General features: G+C 37.2%; 1 long non-coding RNA gene across 1 annotated transcript in view; it reads right to left on the bottom strand.

Annotated features, from left to right (window-relative positions):
- The window catches only part of LOC149033627 (uncharacterized), a 47,960-nt gene extending 36,760 nt beyond the window's left edge, over positions 1 to 11,200 (bottom strand). The window contains exon 1 of the long non-coding RNA XR_016177081.1: positions 10,985 to 11,200. This is a non-coding gene — a long non-coding RNA (uncharacterized LOC149033627). The remainder of the gene's footprint in view (positions 1 to 10,984) is intronic.
- Between the last annotated feature and the right edge of the window lie 5,447 nt (positions 11,201 to 16,647).

The following is a 16,647-nucleotide window of genomic DNA, read 5'->3' as shown; positions in this document are numbered from 1 at the left end:
TATATTATACAAAGGGAATTGCTGTAGGGAATATTTTTACGAATGCTACGTAAAAAGGTTTTGACCCTTAACGTGCATTAAGGATCAATTCGATCTCAAATTTTGCTTCGTATCAATGAAACTAACGTCAATTTCAAACACGTTTCTCGATGGCTCCATTTTTTCTTTTTATAAATTTGATTACACATGTATAAAGTTTAATCAATTTACAACAAATAGTATCTTTACCTTTTTATTCGAAAAGTGCATAGTTGCCGAGATATTAAAAGCTGAATATAATCTGGGATCGAATTGACCCCATGTGCAATTAATAATTCGTTACGGACGTGTGCACACTAAGGGTTAATCAAGTGAGGTAACCTTTTGTTTTTTTATTTTTTTATTACGATATATCCTCTAATTAACAAGATAGTATATTTGTGATACAAGCGATATTAAGGCAAAAGTAAATTGTTATTTCCTGTAAAAGCCAATGCTAATTCCGCGTTTATTTATACACTTTTCAACATATATGAAGACGTGAATGTAAAATGTAAACTCGAATAGCTTTTATTGGTTTTCATAGTTGCCATTATGAATTCTTTCAGCAGTGCATGCATATATAAATTAAAATACAATATGATTTACATACGAGTGGTTTATATTTTAAATATAATAATTATAAAAGAAAAAGAGACTAAATCGAAACAACGAATCTTTTTAAGATTTTGATAAATTTATTTTGTAAATGAACGAACAGACACAACGTAGGAATATATTTTTTTGTCTCCACGTATAAACGCACCCTATCTGGACAATCCAAAAATTAATCCATTTTATACATCGACCAATCAGTGATTGAACATTCGACATGTGTTTCCTATCCCATTTTATCGATTTTAAAAAATAATCATGACGCATTCATACATGCCGTTAATGCATCGATCCACGCTTTCTCTGATGCAATTATATAAGTCTATCGGAAAGTAATAATTACTATGGAAATAAAAAAACGAAAAAAAAAAAATAAAACATAAAAAAGAAATTTCCGTTGATGATAAGCGAGATTAATCGTTGTAAAAACGTTGAATAATCATCAAAAATAAGCTCATATCTACGGAAATCCAATAAAACTGTAACTGGTGCGGATGGATATCGGGAAACGTATGTTCGATATATCAAATAAAGGTACCTAATCGATATGATGTATTTTACGCATAGGATGTTACATAGAACTTTATTTATTTTGTTGCTTTCAATAAAATAACGAACCAATATATATATGTAAAAGTAAAATTCTTTTTACATTTTATCTTTTATCTTTTTATTCCCATACATATGTAAATATACATATATATGTATATTTACGCCAATATTCCAAAACGATTTTCGCTCGTAAGCTTGAAAGATGAAGAAGATCGGGCTTTTTCCGTAAATTTGATTGAACGGATTTAAAGGAACGATATCTGGTACGGTAGAAGATGAGAAGGAGGATCGATGTGCCGGATATATTCGTTTCCGTGAGGAAACAAAGTGATTCGCTTTAAAATCCAAACATTGGAAGAAGAAACGTACAAACTCGAAATCGACGATAGACGTTGCAGCAGTGTGTTTTGCTTACGGGTAAGGACGTTCGTTCAGTCGTTTCACGGTGGCCCGACAAAAAGTGTGTGAGAGAGAGGGAGAGTGTACTTCGATTCCTGAAGAGAGTGGATGACGAGATCGACGAGATTTCGTGTTGGTTTCATGCGAAGAGACGACTTTCAACGAAGAGGTGCGAGATAGTCGAAAGGTATATCTATATATATCTATATATGTAGCTAGACGACGATAGATGCACGCGGAGATGAGACACGGGGTGTTAGGGGGTGCTTCGAGGGTAGTCATAAACGACGTGAATAGGAAGAAAAACTGCTAAACGAAAATGCCTGTCCCGGAAGAATCGGGACGAGAGATCTAATGGGGAAAATAATGGATTTTCGGCAGTAAAGATCGCTCGGCCAGATCGGTCCCGTCCACCATCTACTTTTCTATCTCTTTCACTCTCTCTCTCTCTCTCTCTCTCTCTCACTATCGGTATTTCACTTTATATCAACTATCTTCTTTTCACCTATACCTTTACTTTTCTCACGATTTCGGTAGTCGTCTACGTTAGCGTAACAGGACTTGATGACTTCCTTTTATTGAAAGCTTCGTGAGAGGAAGTATTATACTTCCGATACTACGCGATCTTACTAAAGCTTTTCTATGTCTTCCTATTTTTGAAAATAACCGGATGGATCATAGTCGGTACTTCCTATTCGTTGCTAATTGATTGTTTGCCAAATTTTATGCGGATCTTGGTGCGGCGTCGAAAGATTTACCGTACAACGGCACGCGAACATTTCTCGCACGCTCGAAAATTCTTCATGTATACGCGCATACTGTTCTTTCTCTCGCCCACGATCATGCATCTTTCTTCTTCTCTTTTTCCTCGCTTGGAAAAAATAAAAAAAAGTAGCGGAGAAAGAACAAAGGAGGAAGAAGAAGAAAAAAAAATATATATATATATATATTTAGCACCGACGGCACAAGCTCGCGAAACTTTTCCATCCCTCCGTCCCTCTGCCTCGGGCTTCTCATGGAATGTTACGTCGCGTGTCGAGCTTGCTGCTCGGTATTTTATATTCCGCTTTTACTACGTTCGCGGATTTTTCTTCTCTCTTTCTGTCTGACCCGTTTGTTTCTATCTTTCTCACTCTCACAATTTATCTATATTTCTATTTCCCTCTGTCTCTTCTGATTCCAAAGTCTTTGACCCCGGCCCTTTTTTTCTATATTTTCAACAAGATATTTTACTTTCCATTCGAAGAAAGTCTCTTTAAAGATGGAAAAACGTTTATTTTCTTGGAAAAAATATAAAAACGGTGGATAGGATAAAAATCAAATATAAAAAAGAAAAAAGAATAACGTTATACAGCGGAATATAATGATAAAAAAGGAAATAGGGTTTGTTTTTTCTTTTTTATAGGGTGCGATATAGAGGAAGGAAGGAATGACCGAAGGGTTAGAGAGCAACGAACAATGTCAGTGTGGAGGAGAGAAGGTGCCGTAGCGTGCAGTCTATCAGAGATTAGCGGGGCGATCCATTAGGGGGTGATTTAGACCGTCGGTCCCCGAGCACTCTGCGGCAGAGTCCACGGGCAACACAACATGTACAAGCTCTACTGCACACTACCAACACGCGAACAACATACTACTACTACACGCAAGAATACTCGAACCTCCTACCCCACATTCGATCTACAACGACGACCTACGCCGATATCCACCTGGCGTCATCATTCTCTTGCATACGTACATCCACTAGAATCTCTGCTTGTGCGAGGCCACCGATGGCCGATGTTCACTAGCCAGTATAATCAGCCCAAATGAAGTATGCGAGCACCAGGGGCATATCTGGCGTTACTCCGAATGCTATTCTCTTCTGTCTAATTCCTTCTATTCCTGACTCCAATACCATAGATCCTAGAATACACATATGTATATTTGTCTTTCTTCTCTGATCATATATATTAGATAAATATCATATTTATACGATTAAAAGGTATGTAGATTTATGGATTTTTGGTTCGATAAAGTGTACAAATGGAAATAGAGTGATTCTTTAAAAAAAAAAGAAAAAAATAGAATAAATAAAACGAATAAATAAAATAAAATATTTTCATTCGAAAAATATGTTTTTTAAGAGATCGATTCTAGTAAATATATTTAAAATTTCGATGATTTTTTTCAACTCATTAATTAATACATTAATTGGCACGAATATTTCACGTGATTTGTTTGTGGTGTTTAGATGAATTTTTTACTATGGGATGCATATTTTGTTGAAATTCTTTTTTTACAACAGATAAAGAGAGTTAAAATGGTAGTAGATTATTATTTATGAAAATCAATAATTGATTTTTCTGATCAAATGATTGCTCATAATTTACCAATAAAGCTTGTACTGATTACTTAGAATAAATATCGATGCTGATTAAAAATTAATGTACTTTTACTGTATGTTGTTTTGAGGTCACCATTGAACTTACACGGCAGTAAACGTGGTAAAGAATTGAAAAATGAAAACATTATAAAATGATACATACACATCTAATGCGTACAGAAAAAAAGAACATCGATTACAATGCAATACTAAAAGTTGATAATAATAAAATATTCCTGATAAAATATTTATATTTGTTCGTTTCTTCATTCGTATATAATTTTGAAATATCGCTAAAAATATTATTCACTCGTTGCACTGTGAATTATATTTTACCAGAAATTAAAATTGAACGATACGATTTTACACAACGAAAAACTTGATTATCTCAAAAATAAGTTACAAAAAAAGGGGAAAGATTTAATTCCATTTTTTGTTTCATTTTTTTTTTTTTTTAGAGCAGAGAGAAATCATCCCCCTTGCTCGCTTGTAAATATTATTCGGCCGGACTCTGTATAATTTGTTTTAAGAATCTACAAGGATGTTGCATAAATTTAACATTTTGAAACGAATAAGTTAGCGAATGTTTTCGTTCTGGTAGAACGTGGAAGGAAAAGAGAAACAGAGAGAGAGAGAGAGAGAGAGAGAGAGAGAAAGAGAGAGAGAGAGAAGTGGAATGAGGAGAGTAGAGAACGAGATAGTGGACAATCGAAGAGAGCTCGCGTGGAAGGATACGAGGAGGACACACGTGCTACGGGATGGTTCCGAGTCCCATGGGCGCGATGTGTCGTGCCTAATTACAATGCCCAGCCCTATACCCTGTCCAAATACAAACAACGAGAGCTAATGCACCCTATTCCTCTGTTTCCGTTTTTCTATCTCTTTCTCTCTCTCTCTCTCTCTCTTCCCTTGTCGTTGCATTCTCTTCCTCCAACAAGCTCCTGCAGTCGACGAAATACGTACCGGAGAGTTACACCTTGCAGCGTTCTGTCAATATCTGTCGATATTGTCGGCCGATTGCGGCCGATCGTTACTACTGTCGAGCGTTGATGTCACATTGGACTTTACTACTTGCTGTGGTTAAACGTTCAGTTTAAGCTATAGCTATTACATCCTAGTGTTGTTTTTCTTTCACGTCAAAGTGTTAACGCGATTTTTTTCTTTTTATTTCCGAAAATAAAGAATATTATGTATATATGTTTTAAAATGTAAATATAAATAAAAAAAAAAACATGTGTGCAGATCACACGTGTTAGAAGTGAAAGTCTTCAAAAGACTAAGTTTCGAGAGAATAAAGCGAAATAAAGAATTTAATATTAATTTTTCAATAAAATAGAAACATTTTTAAATAGAAAAGAAATGACACGTTTGGTAAAAAAAAAAAAACAGACCACGCACCCTCTTTCTTTATTTCGTCCGTTGGTTCGTTTGTACCCTATTTTTTTGTCGAATACCTACGTGCTTATTTCTGTTTATTCTTCTACCTTTCTATCGCTTCTACCTACAAACAGGTATAGTATCGAAATTATTGTATATGTGTCTACGCTTCGTAGTATGTAGTCGCACACAAACACACACATATACAACCAGCAGCGATAACTACGAAGCAGAGCATAAAAAGGAGACCGAGAATAGGAAAAACTATATAGCTATATTCTGTCTCATTCTCTCGCATGCTCAATTCTATATGTTTGTCTCTTTTTCTCTTCTTACTAAATATCGTGGCCGTTACATAGCCGCCCGCCGCTCCGTTACATCGCCGCCGCGTTTCATTTTTTTCAAATCACTCCCTATTCTAAAGAAGTTTTCACTTAAAAATTATCTGAAATATTGGAAAAAGTTGATGATATTATTGATGTTTCGAATAAATAATAAAGAGTAAAATAAAAAATAAAAAGAAATAAAAGAAAAAAAAAAACAAAGAGAAAGATAGTATCGAAAAGCGTATCGACCGCAAAACGTTGAAACCAAAAGTCACGCAGCTCGGCATTCGTCTCTCGGCATAGATGAAAGCACGCATTTTCGAAATGCAAACCAATTTTCGTGCTGGAGATTAATGGACGGTACGAACGGACGGCACCGAATATCACATATTTTCCGAATAATATGCAACGCTCGTAAATAATAACAGCTAGCGGCTAGTTCCTACATGTAAAAACGAGTTTCCGACGAAATGGCGTTGCTAAATAGCTTTCGTTAAAAATCCTCGTAGCGTAACACTATCCATTCCTCGTTTTTCTTCCTCTCACTCGTTCTATCTTTCGATAAAACAGGAAAGGCGATAATTTAAAATTACGATTTTCTCGTTCTGAACAAATTCATCGATTTATTGCTTTACTTTTTCTTTTATTCCCCATCTCTTTCTCTCGTTCTCTTTTTGATTCTTTTTTTCGTATACAAACGATCTATCATCTAAATAAAAAAAAAAAAAAAATACGCAAATATACGATGAAATGGGAGGCGTCAAGATTAGAATTCGAGTAAGAGACCGGTCGACGAGGTGGTACCACCACTATACTGTTATTTTGTTCAGAGAATTTCAGTGGTGGAGCATTGGCTAACGCTATCGTGAAACGGGCAAGCCATGACGATGGCCAATTACCGGGAGCAATTAACGCTCACGCTAATTGCCAGCAAAAATTACAATAAGTAATTAGTGTCCTTCGGTAGTCGTTTGTAATTAACTTACGCGCAGCTGCGTTTTTCCATTATGTATTTTATACCCTTTCCCGGCTTTGAGTTAAAGTCTGTCCGCGGTTATACGCGACTATTCGTTACTATTACCTACTCGTTGAAAGAAGACAAAGTTGAAAAAAAGGGAAATTATATTTTTTTTAATACATTTTAAGTATTCTTTTTGAATGACAACATTTGATTTTTTACAAAAGAATATGAAAAATACAAAACGAGAAATGATAATATTCTGAAATATCATTCAATAATACTTTTTGTCGCTTTATTTATACATATGAATGGTTGCCAAGATAAAGGAGAAAGAGTAGACGCTAGACAATGCAACTTGATATCTACGAACAAGCCTGCACCACAGGATTGTTGTGAGATGCATATATACATTCATATATATATATATATATATATATATATATATATATATATATATATATATATATTTATTGTATATATGAACGCCTTCATATGAGCAAAGCTACATCGCGCATTTCTTGCGAATAAACGCGACGTGCCAGAGAAGGATAAGGTTTATGACGTTCATTCGGTGAGCGCATCTATCTTATGTGCACTGTCCGTCAACAAAAGATAAGTCGTTTCACGTGACATCAACTCACGGGAAGAAGTCCCTATTGCATTGCCCAAGAGACGTTAACGGCCCTCCTTCTCTTGTACACACCGATATGAAAAATGCTACCTACGTATTCGCATATATATATTTATTATATACATATACATATATGTGTATTCATATTTTGTTTAGAATAGAAAGATCAAGAAATACGACTTTATTCTGACGTCAAACACGTCAAAAAAATAATTAATAAAAGATATATATTATATAATAAAGATATATATATATACTTTATTCGGTTGATCTTGAATTTTCTTAAAGTTCTTTTGATCGTGTGTATCGTTCTTTTTCCTTTAAAAATCAAAGGTGGTCATCGCGAATAAACTCCCGCAAAAGTATTGGATTTCCTTTTCCTATCGAGAATCGTCCTTTGAATTTTTCTTCTTGTCAACGATACGTCTACAAAATGGATGCATTATTGTCGAGAGAGTACGGTCAGAAGGAAAGAGGAAAAGAATCGAGTAGGAGCACTCGGAAGAAAGCATAAAAGAAAAAAGGGACTCGGATCCATTCGTTTGTGGGGTCAACCGAATAGCCTTAAATCACCGCTGATTTCATCCTTGTCTGTCATACCATCATACGATTTGTGAGATTCTATATCTTTATATCTTTCTTTCATTCTTTTTCTTTCTATCTTTGTCTGATATTTTCTTCCTGTCTCCCTCTCTCTCTCTCTTTCTATCTCTTTCGGTGATATTGCGAGCTCCTAGTCTTCCGTCTTTTCCTATGTCGTGATATAGCTCTACTATGCTTTTAATATAAGTGCGTCGAAACCGAGTCGTTTCCTCCTGCTTACTTCTTTACCATACCGTTTCTATACATTTTTCTCGTTTCACGGAAACGATATTTCAACGTTTTCGACGTTCAACAGCAAGTACTTTGACTTTCGATAAAAAAACGAACTTTCGAATTCACCTCTAATATTTGCGCATGGAAAAATTTTCTCACAAATTGTAAGGGATTTATATCCATTCGCAGAATTAACGAGAGAAAGAGAGAGAGAAAAATAAGGTTCTATATACCTACATGTATGTATATAAAGAATATGTTTTGCATTACAATAAACGATCTTAAATGATTTTAAAATGCTAACATATTATCGATCGATGAATTCTTCATGAAATGGGTTATATGTGTCTTGTGAAATGAGAAAGTGTAGTTTTATTTAAAAATACGAGAGTTGCTTTAAAATCTTTGAAACAATTTTGTTTAGACGAGATTTATTATCATCATAAAGAGTTTTCATCGAAATAAAGTAAGTTTTATTCGAAACATTCTTTTGAGAAACGAACAGTTCAAAAGATAATTAAGTTTAACGCTTCAAATAGGACACCCTATATGTACCATATATATATATATATATATTATAGTTTGTTAGATGTCGATTACTGTGACAATATCAGCGAGTGATCGATATTCATTGAATAATCGGATGTACTAACGAACTACATTGAAAGATTAACCAAATGGTATTGTTTATAGTATAGAAATATCTCTATACATTTGCAATTGTACATATTCCACGCAGTATAACATTTGTGTCGATAATGCTTGATATGAAATGAATAGAACGAACTAAATACTTTTAATTAAAACGTAGCGAGTTTTACAGGATCGTAACTGCAACTCAAGATACTTATTGTACACGTATTACTAATTATATTATTATGTTCTATTTCATATTATATAGACGTTCATTACGGGCAATTAGCGAGCAGGGTAATAACGAAATTAATCGCGATGCAACGTAATTGCATCCTGTGCTGCTGCAGCTCGGAATCGCATTACATATTATAACCGCCTAGTCCTCGCTTATTTCGAAAATGAACATCTATTAATGTACTATGAATCGTACCGTCGGACTCGTTTGTTCCGCAGAAAGATATTCATTTAGCTTTTCACATGATCAATAAAAAGAAAAAAAGAAAAGAAAAACATACATTTTACATAGGTTTCTAATTATCTCTTTCCAGTTCCGAAATGAGCCATACGCGTTTGTGGAATTTGCGGATCACGCATCAGCTTCTTCAGCCCTTGCGACTCTTCATCAAAGACACTTTTTAGACAAGGTAAGCTCTTGAAAAAACTTTTATTTCTAAAATTGAATGATTGTACGTAATCGAATATATCAGGTAGATCCTCGTAAGTCATTCGTATGATGTTACCGCAAATGATATATTCAGCTTGGCTGTGTTTATCATCCTGCTGACAGGAACCCTACCTCTTTTACCATCTTGGTATATTTCGATGTCACGTAGAGTTAAAGTTCTCTCGTTGACGGTTGCCAGCCTTGTTCGTGGTTCGGAACGAACAAGAGGGATAGGAGTAAATCGAGGACGGCATGGAAGGTTGTTTCAAAGGTAGGAGGTCTGTTGGTGGATAGGTGTGTTGAAGTTGAAGGAAAGGTGGGCAATATTCGAATCCTGTTGGAATAGCTAATGCTCGAATATGTCATAGTTTGGTGGAATGTGGTTAGAATTATACATGTTTCGATATATACGCTTGAGTTAGCTCATTCTCCTTTATCGTTTTCTCTTTACTCCTCTCTCTTTCCCTCTTCCTATTTCTCTCTTTACGTCGCACGTTCATTTGCTTCATAGTTCTCAGAGCTACCTGTACCTGAGCTTGTTCGGTTTCCGCGCAACCTCCTCTTCCTTGTCGCCCTTCCCGGTACTCTGTTCGGCCTCTATTTCATATACAAACCCCACCTACCTTCCAGAATCACCGCCACCATCAGCATCTACCGATTTACCGAGGTGCTCTTCGAGATGTACCTATATCGCAGTCCGTAACGCGGAGAGTTACTCGGTTAGTTTAGATTCGCTCAAGCAAGTTTTGATGTCGTGCTCTCCTTCCCCCAATCTCCTACATCCGCTTCCCCTCTTGCCTCTTGCAAATGTACGACGTAGCCTTCTACGGCTACCCCTGTTTCTCTCTCTCTTTCTCTTTCTATCTCTCTCTCTCTCTCACACACACACACACACACATATACATGTACACATATATACCTCTTCTAACTCTCCTAGCTACCACCGACGACACATTACTAATGCCGAACTGGTCGTAATAGATTGGATGCCTGGAACTTGGATACGCCAACTAATGTGGCGGGCAACCCCCTTTCACTCGTCATCCCTCCTCCTACTTCTCTTTCACAGTGTAAAATCCTCCTTCCATTCTCGTCGACGTGCCGCTACCGCACCTTCTACACCACCACCATTACCACCACCACCATCACCACCGACGACAACAATGTTGCCGGGATTTCGGTTAGCTCTACAAAGGGATACCTTCAAGTACCGTTCATGGATCAAGCTCAGTATGTCTCTCTTGCGCTGGCATTCTTGGGAACACTCTTGGATCATTGAACCCTTTAGTAAACTATAAGCTAACATTAGTTACGGTCTTTTGGAGTATCACAGATCTAAATTTTGACAAAGCTGATCGAATATTACGATATATTGATTAATTTCCACACGAACGAACTAACGAATTAGTAACTATGAAGAGATATCACAAAAGGTGAATCAAAAATAAAAAATCTTATTTTTCAAAAAGAGATAGAACATTCTCATTCCGCAATGCGGTTCTAAATGTGCGGTTAGGCGTCGCGAATGGTAAGGAAAACGCTCAGGCATTTCGCTATGTAACGAGGGGAATTAACCCCCCAAGTTTAAGCGCGATACAGGTACGGATGTCGACTTTACTTCACTTACCAACCGTTCGTCCCACACCAACGAAACTCGAACTCCTTATTCCGTTAGCAATAGCAGTAGCAATAGCAATAGCTGTAGTAGTAGCAGCAGCAGCAGCAGCACCAGCTCAGCCACTACTATCACGAACCCCTTTCTCTTCTTCTAGTCGCTATAGTTTCTCTATCTCTATATCTTTCTCTCTCTTTCTCTCTCTGTCTTTAGTACTCGTTAGCTCGAATTATACTTGCTCGTGACTTCGCGGCAAACGGTGTATGCCCGACGCGATCGTGCGTGGTAAGTAACTCGCGCTCAAGATTATTAATACGACCGCAGTGCGCCTCGATTCTCTACTCCGTTTCACGATTTACCTTCGCCATTAGCAACGACCTGTCATCACTTGGACGGGTCGTGCCGTTTACGTACGAATAAATCACCAACGATGTTTGCTTTTTGTAGATACATTACTAACAGTATGTTTATCTAATATTACGATTAATCTTACGTATCTTGGTTTATCTTTTTATATTGATCTCGTCTTTTTTATGGATTTATTTATTATTATATAATATAATATTACGATGATTAATATTAATATTAAAGTTACAATTTTTATCAGAGTAGTATTAAGAGTATCAGTTTCAGTGAGTAACAGGGGTATTAGTATTACTACTGTAAATTTTAAACAATTGATATCTGCTAGTAGTAGGCTAGCTTCCAAATTTTTTGAACACATTTTATACTTATTGAATATACCAGGTATTTCCAAACAATAGAACTTATTTTATGAGCATTATTGATCGTAATGTAAAACTAATTAGCTCGACAGTACTTTTATTGTTTGTTAATAATAAGAAATTCTAATACAAAGAAAATAATATCAATTGTTCAGATAACAATGCATGTTAAGATCCTTATCTCTTTCTCGATTTTACAAAACGTACACAGGTATTTCTTCTATTTCTTATATATCGAAGAAAATACTAGCTAGAAAAGTGAAAGAGAGAAAGAGAGAAAGAGAGATATAGAAGAAGCTAGAAAACTATTCTCCTTTGCTATCACACTCGATTCCTTTCGACTCAATACGAGTTTCGACACGTTTGTAGTTTTTCCCGAATGCCTAGATGTTATCGAGCTCGAGGTACTATTGTAGAATAAAAAGGGTGCTGAGCTCTAAGTCGGTCAGAGATATTCGAGGTTTTGTTTTGTTTACATCTCTCTCGGATCACCTGTAGCTACAAATAGAAATGTTAAAGAATTTTCGATTTTACAAATAAGTTTCAAATTCTTTTCTTAATTTGTAATTATCGTTACAGTTTTCTTCAAAACATTATACATTTATATGGGTGTTCAAAAAGGTTCCAATTAAATTTAACATTAAGCATTTATAAATTTACACGAAAATTTATAATTTATATTACAAAATTGTATACGTATTTTAATTCATAATGATTTAGTTGGCTTCCTAGATCAACTAACTTTTCTTATATTTGAAATATATATAACTTTTTTATTTTTAATAGAAAACGCGACTATAAGAAAATCTAACATAGGAAAAAAAGAAAAGAAGAAGAAATATTTCACAATGATCAGAAAAACGTTTGGTCTCGTATGTTGGCGAATCAAGATGAGTAAATTTCAAACGAGGTCAGTAGTTCTAGCAGACCTATCAACCGATGTGTCATCAGCGATAACTACGACCGTTTCGCATATTGCGATCGCCAACTCGGATTGGGATTAAACGGCATCCAGATGGATTAGCAATTCCATTTGGAGATTCATGGCGACGGTAAGAAAGGGACGTCCTCGTTCTCTCAATATTCCATCGGTGTTTATAGATTCAACGATGATGCACTCCTCCTTTCATACATATACGGAATCGGTTGACAGTTCGTGCCAATCTCACGATAGGAAGTGCTCGATAACCGCGAATGGCAACCAACCAGAGCCCTTTCTCAGCCCTTTCCCAGTCCTTTACCAGCCCTTTCGCTGTTCGTGTTTGGAAGGTGCTGCTTTGGAAAGCTCGAACGCGCTGAAAAGAGGGTCGTTAATAACCCCCTACCCTTTCTCTCTCTCTCTCTCTCTCTCTCTCTTTTCCCCTTTTTCTTTCTCTTTCTCTTTCTCTATCCATCGCCCATTCTCTATCGTAGACCGTCTGGCTGATAAAAAGCCCGGCAAATCAAATTTCGCGTCCGATGAAAGAAACAATCCGGCGTCGAGTAAAAGCTATAGCCGCCAACCGAAAGAGTCGAGTAAAAGGCAGGAAGAGGGATGGAGATTTCGACCGACTGGAGGATAACGAGGTTACCAGGGATGGCTTAGATTCAATCTCCATTGGTGACGCCATCGGAAAGTCTATTCGGAAGTCTCCTTTTTCGCGGCTCTTACTCCAAAAGAAAAAAAAAAACGAGAGAAAGATAGATAGAGAAAAAAAAAGAAAAAGAAAGAGAGAAGAAAAAAAAATCTGAATCCAAAATCTCGGTTTTTTTTTTCATTCTGAAATCGTACCTTCCAAAAGAAGGAGTCATTTCTCTCGTTGAAAGTCGTAGTCGTATTAATGCGAGGCAACACCGTGAAATTACCTACATTCGCGGTACTTCGCATCTTACCTTTCTCTTCTCCTTACCTTTTCTCTCTCTCTCTCTCTCTCTCTCTTTCTCATTCGTTTTCTCTTTATTTTATGTTTCCTCTTTGTCTAGACGTACCTTCCATCCATGTCTCTCCTTTTGATTTTCAAGTATTTTAACGTTACCCACCTATCTACCTACTTACCAAGCTTACCTACCTACCATGGTACCAACTTTGTTCTCATTCAAATCGATCCAAGGAAGTTTCAGCCGTAGTTTTGAACGTTAATACGATTCGTCGTTTTTCCTTCTTCTTAGCGGGAAATTCGTTCCGCTATAAAAACATTCGTTTTAAGGATAGGAGACGGGGGTTTTGATTCGACGCATGGACGTTGAGGAGGACACGCTCGAAAAAGTTCGACGATAGGAAATGTCATACGTAGAAATGTATCGGGAGGGGGGGGCCTGGTAGATACTTTTTCTCTGAAGGAAAGAGGATAGATACGTCAACTATGAATATCGGAAAAGGAAAAGATACGATTCGTAGAAACGGAAATCAGTTGGGAGCACCAAGTTACGATTGAGATTTAAGTTATTGACAAGCTACTTTGGCGTACCTCAGCCCAAGATCTGCCGAGTTTATCCCCGAGGCCGGTGCTTTCTGATTTCCCTTAGGACTGCACCCTTGAGAAACCATTCTTTTGCCCACAATGACTCACTGCACTCATAGCTCTTCATCTCCATTGCCAACCTCTTCCGTTTGTCGCCGGCTTAGGTGTACTTACGTTCCATATCATCAAACGAAATTAATCGTTCTATATTAATTGTTAATGACGATATGATCGGTAATCATCAATCTTACTTTCTAACATTTATACAAAAATTTTCAATTTCAAAAGAAAAGAATAGAAAAGAAAAAGGGAAAAGGAGAGACAAAAATTTCTCTAACAGCTTCTTCGCAACGACCTGATCGTCATCGAAGTAATTAAACTCTCCTTGTAATAATTTAAGACGATGATCGTTCGATTCGTCGAGCAAACTTTCTACGACGGATACAATTACCGTAGTAATAATCATGATAATGAGGTCACGAACCACTATTGCCTGGAGTAATGACGTCGGAATTGGTACGTCCTCGGAGTCAGGCTGCCTATTTAATAAAAGAGGACTCGTCGAGAGAGGAGAAGAAGAAGAAGGAGAACGAAAGAGAGAGAGAAAGAGAGACTGTCGCTTATAGCCGGATATCACGCGAATACTTCGATTCACATTGTAAATATTAGCTGCTCCTTCGAGAGGGAGTCGAAGTAGAAGCTCTTCGAGTCAAGGAGTATGCTTGTAATCGTTCACGAAAGGAGAAATCGATCGTGTTTTATCCGAATATCAAAGCCGTACTTCTTGTCTTTCAGGCTCTCCGCTTTTTCTTCCCTTTTTTATCCCCTTATCTTCTTCTTCTTCTTCAAATCCTCCGAACGGTCACCCTCTCTCATCGCAAAAGTCTTATTCAAATGAGATCCATTAAATCAAATTTAACTCTCTCGAACAATAGATCAAGTTGTGTTTTCCCGTAACTTTTCACCATCATCCATCGACGATTGTTGTTGTTCCTTCCAAGTAATTTGTTCGTCGTTAATAGCAAAGAAGAATGTTATAATCGATAAACGTTTTAAACGCATATAACGTAAAAAAGAGCAATGCCTTGTACTTATGTTTCTAGGGTCCGTGATTCGATATAAAAGGAGGTGCAATTTTCGCGTTATATTTATGCAGCATGCAATCGTCTGAAACGTTAATAGCGTGTTCCTTTCTCTCTTTCTCTCTCTCTTTCTCTTTTTTTTTCCTTTTTACTCTTTCTCTTTTACAAAGTACGTCGAGTCAACAATAATGACACGAGAAGTTGAAAGCATAGGTCTGCCGCGGCCGATCGGATTTCGCGATTACCGGAGCAACAGTCGGGGAGTCCTTTCGAGCTGTTTGGCGTTTCATTGTTTTTCGGAGGACTATCTGAAACTACTCTGTCGGAGAATGGCCGAACTAACAAACGAACGAACGAACGAACGAACGAACGAACGAACGAACGAACGAACGAACGAATGAACGAAGCAAGAACGATGGTCATCGGCACGAACGGTGGACATTTTACCCATTTTCCTCACCCCGCCACACGACACGTAGTATATTTTATCGCATTACTGGCATTGTTGCATCAACCCCCACCTCTTATCCTCTTTTTCTCCCTCCAACCCTCCCTCACTCTTCTCTCTCTCTCTCTCTCTTTTCTATCTGCAGTCAAGCATGGACTTTTCCTTCTCATCCCTTCGTATCAGCTTCCCTTTCGTTCCAACACCGAGCACCATTCCACGAGGATTAAATATTGACTGCGATTCTGATTTATAGTAATTGCCGGAGGGTGGAAGGAGAGTAAATGTGTAAGTGAGAGTGAGTCGATGGAAAAGAGAAAGAGAAAGAGAGAGAAAGAAGGATTGAAACGAACGAGAGAAACAGGATGGGTTTCGATGTTGTGGCAGGAGTGAGAACCGAAGGAGTACGAGACGAAAGAGGAAGAGAAGGAAGAAGAGGAAGAGGAAGAGGAGAAGGAGGATGGTTGGATAGATGGAGAGAAAAGCAATTCCCGCGGCGTTTTCGTTCGCTGACAGATGCATTTGCCAAAGTGTTGCGGACGTTTCTAGCTCGCACCGCGTCCTCGCGCAGCCTCACGTTATTACCGTGAATTTTTATTTAACTCGGCCGACGTGTCGAATCACGCTGCGTGATTTTCTAAAAATTTGAAATCGTCGTCTCATGGGTGACGTATACAAATACTCGAATAATATCACACTTTCCGTTACTAGATCGATGCAAAATAAAATCTGATTTGTCTATGTTTCCATTATTTTCTCGTTACAATGTAATAAATATCATTGTTAAATGAAGTACAAAAAACTGTTTTGAACACACCAACGCCTCATTCTAATCGAATGTTTCTTAATTGCTGCCAATTAAGAAAGTAAGCGATGAAATTGTTGGTACGAGAAGAGATAATTTCGAAGAAAGAAAATGCAAGGAGCAAAAGGAATCTGAGTTGATGGAGTTAGTGGTGTAGAGAGAAGGGGAAGTTGAGAT

Source organism: Polistes dominula, unplaced genomic scaffold (assembly GCF_049000335.1).
Source record: "Polistes dominula isolate Pdom_NZ unplaced genomic scaffold, Pdom_raw_medaka contig_28, whole genome shotgun sequence".
NCBI classification, from domain to species: Eukaryota; Metazoa; Arthropoda; class Insecta; order Hymenoptera; family Vespidae; genus Polistes; species Polistes dominula.
The sequence above is the reverse complement of the archived record's forward strand: the minus strand, read 5'-3'. Positions and strand labels throughout refer to the sequence as shown.